At 38.9% G+C, this 5,455-nt stretch overlaps 1 long non-coding RNA gene across 2 annotated transcripts; it reads right to left on the minus strand.

The window, feature by feature from the left end:
* Positions 1 to 310: 310 nt before the first annotated feature.
* On the minus strand, positions 311 to 2,862 carry LOC131006615 (uncharacterized). Of its 2 annotated transcripts, XR_009095633.1 has the most exons (5): positions 2,545 to 2,862; positions 2,116 to 2,381; positions 928 to 1,836; positions 731 to 802; positions 311 to 519 (listed from the first exon to the last, which is right to left on the minus strand). It is a non-coding gene; the product is annotated as an uncharacterized LOC131006615 (long non-coding RNA). The 2 variants fall into 2 exon arrangements; XR_009095632.1 differs by lacking the exon at positions 2,545 to 2,862 and having other exon boundaries at positions 2,116 to 2,457.
* Between the last annotated feature and the right edge of the window lie 2,593 nt (positions 2,863 to 5,455).

Genomic DNA, 5,455 nt, shown 5'->3' on the forward strand with positions numbered 1-5,455 from the left:
ACCCGTTATCTATAGTATTATATCCGTTATCTATTCTATTATACATAACGATTGTTTATATATACGTAACGGATTATATCCGTTATTTATAGTATTATACATAACGTTTATAACCGTCATGAAAGTTTAATATTCACTGTTATGTACACACCTATACATAACGGTTTTTTGATATTAATAACGTTTGGTAATCCGTTATGTATAACGTTTTTGACCGTAATTAGATTTCTATTTCTCCGTTATCTATTAATTTATAGATAACAATATAAATGATAAAACCAACAATAATAATATTATATATCATCCAAAATATTTAATTTTATATTATTATCATAAAAAAGAATTCATACAAGATTTGAATATAGTCAAAATTCAACAACTGCTCTATCTATACTATTATGCCTTACAAAAATACTAAACATATTAAATATGCAACTAGCTAGCCATATGGTACAACTTTTCTTGTGAATTCACAAGCCTCTTCAGCTCAACGTACGACTCATTTAATCCACCACAAACCTGCCACAAAATCATACAAAGAGCCAACCAAGAATCACAATATAGAGCATCATGATAAACACTTAAAAAGCATATCAAAGTGATTGGTAAAATGGACAAAACCTATCAAGTTACTAAGCACTAAAAACTTCTCCATTTCAGTGTGTGCAAGTCAGTATGAATCTAAGACAAGGAGAAGTAAGAGAAGGAAGGCTTTTCAATTAATACTTACGCAGACTCAAGGTTCCTCAAATCTCCAATGGCAGGTGAGATTTCTCCACCCAAGTTGAGATTTGAGAGATTCCTTCATCCAAAACACCATAATAGATTAAGCTAAATTAAGAAAGTAACTTGCTTAGCAATTTATTTGTTATCCACTTCAATGTCAAACCAACTAAGTAGGAGTGAAGAATCAAGAAAGGAACATACAGAGCAACAACAGACATGGTGAGATTTCCACAAGATACACCTCTCGATGAACAGAAATCTTCATTGTGCACCTCATCCCAGTCCAGCAGCACATTTGCCACGTTGCTGAACGAAGCTTTAATCGACATTAATCAGTTTAGAATAATAAGGAAGATAAGAAAATCCTCAAGAATTGACTACTGGGTTCAGATTTAAAGAAATTTAATCTCAAACCAAAGCATATGTTAATCATATCGCTGGATTATTAATAGAAAAGATTAGCAATTAGTTTTCCCCTCTTCAAACCACAACAAAAATGAGTGAGAGAGAGATAAATGGGGGGTGAAATAGCAATGGAAATACAAGAAAGAAAGGAAATCAAAGTCAAGATTGACTCGAAAATCCATGAAAAGTTCAAATCATTGAGAAAATCGTGAAAATATACAAGTGAAAAATCAAGAAATAAGAAATGAATTGCAAGAATGATGTTATCATCTACAGAAATTGAAGACTTTCCCTGACATAATACACACAAAGATGCCATCACCCAGTCAGTCTGTGAAATTCTTCCATCTTAACCAGAAAAAGTAGGCAAATTTGAGATATATATTTATATATAGAATGTGAAATTCAGAATGTGAAATTCACCAAACCATTCTCTTATCCAGCTCTTTAACTAAATATACTCTACTCTCTTCATCCTGCCACAATCTACATAAATATATCCATCAATATTATTGAGAGAGAGAGAGAGAGAGAAGAGAAACTTGAAAACATGTGGACCATAGGAAGAAACTACAAAAAAGACTTCCAAAAGAAGGCTGCATCAGAACTTCAAGCCCCTGAACTTCCAAGTTCAGTTGGTGTCATATTTTCCAAGGTTGTTTTAGCAGCAGATGCCTCCGGTGATTGCACGGAGTCTTGCTCAACCTGGATAGCAAACCACGAATTATATGAATCACTAATTTAGGTGCTCGAGAATTATATGAATCACTAATTACCTAATTGTTTGCTCAACCTGCATAGCAAACATACACAAATTCCCCCAAAACAACAAACCACAAAGATACGCACAACACAACATCACAATAAGAAAGCAAGCAATCGAAGACCAACTAATAACCCACAATCAAAATTAACCCCAAGTAAGCATCACAATGCCTCAGATTCCAAATAACCAAAAATCAAAGAGTGATAGAACAAAATCACCTCGTTAGAGAAGAGTCAGAGCTGCAGAACACCAGATTCCAAGCATCTGGAGCATGAATCGATCGGAGATGCGACAAGGATAGAGAAAATGAGAACAGGGAGGAAAGCAGGCAGTGCGAGGGGGACCAGGCGGTGCGGCTAGGGTTACCAGACAATAGGGGCGGCGAGATGGGGGATGCGGCGCAGATCGCGAAGCCTAGGGTAGCGACGAGGACCAGGGCGACGAGATAGGGGCACGTCGTGGCAGGCAGCACGAATCGCCGCACCTAGGGTTAGCAGACGAGAAGAGGGGCAGTGAGATGGGAGCGCAGCGTGGCAGTCAGAGATTGAGGTCGGCGAGATTGAGGTCAGAGATGGAGCGCACCTAGGGTTAGCAGACGAGAAGAGGGGCAGCGAGATTGCGGCGGCGAGATTGAGGTCGCGACGTACCTGGTGGCGCGGGGTTTATGGCTGAAGGGAGGAGAGTCACGACATGGAGAGGCTATGGCCGTTGCCGCTCGGTGTGGCGGGCGCGTCGCCATCGCCGTTGCCGTCGCCGTCGCCACCATGGAAGGGCTGATCGAAGACGTCGCCTCCTCTACAGGAGGCGTTGATGTGATTCTAGGGTGGAGGTGAATGAGGGGTGTGAGGAAGGGAGAAATAATAATATAATTCATATTATATTTTTAATTATTTAATTAATAAATTAATTATGAAAATAAAAGATAAAATGGAATAATCGCATACATAACACTTCTTCTTAACGGTTCGATAATACCGTTATGTATGCAACTAATAGATAACACTCATTTATAACGAATTACCTCATATCGTTATCTATGCTTATAAATAACACTACATAGATAACGGATTTCTATAAAAACCGTTGTCTTTTATAAAAATGCGCTCATACATAACGGTTTTTTTAAAAAACCGTTATGTATGAAGTGTTATGTATGTGTATTTTTGTAGTAGTGTTCAGAAGAGAAAACTGAAGGCAAGAAGAAATGTTCCTCCTCCTCAAAGCTACAGACGAGCCAAGGAGGTCCTGATAAACACTCATTTTGCATGGTTTTTATGGTTTATATTCTGTAGTTTAAGTCGATTTTACACCCGTTTCATTATAGTTTGGAGTTCATTTACTATTATTTCGTGATTTCACGGCTGGGTGTAGTTTTGACTGCTTGGATGCAGAATTGAGTGATATTGGAGCATGGAGTGTAAGGAACATGTTGAAGAGAAGAGTTTTGAGAGAATCGAGCCCAAAAATCGAGAAAAGACGAAGATTCTGGAGTCGGGAAGGAAAAAGAGCAGTTCGGCGGTCAAAGGGAGTTTGACCGCCGAATTTCAGCGTTTTAAGGAGTGAAAACGGTGACCAGAACGGCGATCGCCGGCCAGGTCGCCGAAAATCTTGACTGAATTTTGGCCTGGAGCTGGAAAAACGGCGGTCGCCGTTTTCGTGTGTTAAATGGCCTGATTTCGGCGATCAATTCGGCGACCGCCGAACGGCTCGCCGAATTGACGCGTGTTTTCGTTTCTTCCGCGTTTTTACGATTTTTCAAGTTATTTTCGGTTTAGAACTTGGTTTTTCACCCTAAGACTATAAATAGGTCATCTTTAGGCCTATCTAGGGTTCCCAGATTTAGTTTTTCAGTTCCCAACATTCATATTTCGGTTTTATAGCTTTAGAACTTTTTAGCTTTCCAGTTTTCAAGGCTTGGATCAAGATTGAAGATTCAAGCCGCTACAATCGTTTTAATTCGGTTTTTATACAATTTGTTTTTACAATTGCGTTCAATTTAATTATGTTTATGTTTGATTTTATTATGTCTGGCTAGTCTTTTAATCTGAACCTAGGGTTTGTATATAGCTGATTAATTATGTGTTTTTGATTTATTGATATCAATTTGCCCTCCAACTTGTGATTCATGATTCCTGGTGCTTAATTTCTTGTGAATTATCTGATCAATGATTTACATGTTTAGCTGTTCAGTTTGAGTCTTGAATGCGATAATTGTTCAGCCGATTCAGGAATGCATGATATAGTGTTAGCCTTGAGTCTTGAATGCGATAGGTGAAGCTATAGGAAGCTATTCTTTATGTGCTATTTGGAGTTAATTTATTCCTTGGAGTCTTGAATGCGAAAAGGGATTAATTAATCTACGTTCATAGGTGGTCGTTAGAGACGCTTGTGAATAATATAGTGATCTTTCATCAGGGTTGGATTAAAATTGGTAATTGAATCAATAGGTTAAATGCATGTAGTTGATTAGTGAAAGTACATCCCTAGGGTCAGAGTTTTCCATATATTTGAGTTAAGTAATCGTTATTTATATGCTCTTTAGTTTTAATTTAGTTAATCTCAGTTCATAATTCACCTTCATTATTGTTTTACTTGTCTACTGTTAGAGTCTGTTTAGGAAATAGATAGTGCAATTTCGTTTTACAGTCTCTGTGGATACGATACTCTGCTTGCTATTTGCGTACTACAATTGCACTTTGCAGTTATTGTTGCTATAAAAATAGTGATCAACTTTTTGGCGCCGTTGTCGGGGACTGTTTAGATTTTGCTTTAATATTTCCAATAGGACTTTATAGTACTGCAAGTTTTCTTTGTTTTTATTTTTCTTTTCTAACTTTTATAAGTTGTGTTTCTGTAGGTTGCATATGAACACAAGATCTCACGGGAATCCTCTCTTTGAGTTTGACCCTGAAATCAACAAGACCTTGCGCAATCTAAAGAAGCAGAACGATCAAGTTGAGACAGAAACGATGGCTACTCCAGAGCAAATCCAAATTCGAGCTCTGCAAGAGCAGTTGAAGAAGCTGCTTGATGCACAGGAGACGAGAGAGGCTCAGAAACAACCAGCCATCAATGAAGCGTTCATACCACAGTATGTGTACCAGGAGCCCCCACGAGTGAACGTTAACAACTTTGAGCTGAAAACGGGTTTGATCACGATGGTCCAACAGAGCCAATATGGTGGACAAGCGATTGAAGACCCTAATGCGCACCTGGCGCATTTCCTGGAGCTGTGTAGCACGGTGAAGATGAATGGTGTCCCTGATGACATTATCCGTCTTCCTCTTTTTCCCTTTTCACTGCGGGATAAGGCGAAGTCGTGGTATCATACGCTGCAGCTGGGAGATAATATCGTTTGGGAGGATTTGGCTCATGCATTCCTACGCAAGTTCCATCCGCCTGGCCTTACATTGAAGTTGAAGATGGACATCGTGCAGTTTCAGCAGTACGATGGAGAAAAGCTAGCGGAGACTTGGGAGCGGTATCAGAAGAAGCTCAGAAAGTGCCCAAGCCATGGATTTGATGAAGGCACGCTAGTGATAATGTTCTACAATGCCT

The sequence above is a fragment of the Salvia miltiorrhiza genome, chromosome 1, assembly GCF_028751815.1.
Source record: "Salvia miltiorrhiza cultivar Shanhuang (shh) chromosome 1, IMPLAD_Smil_shh, whole genome shotgun sequence".
NCBI classification, from domain to species: Eukaryota; Viridiplantae; Streptophyta; class Magnoliopsida; order Lamiales; family Lamiaceae; genus Salvia; species Salvia miltiorrhiza.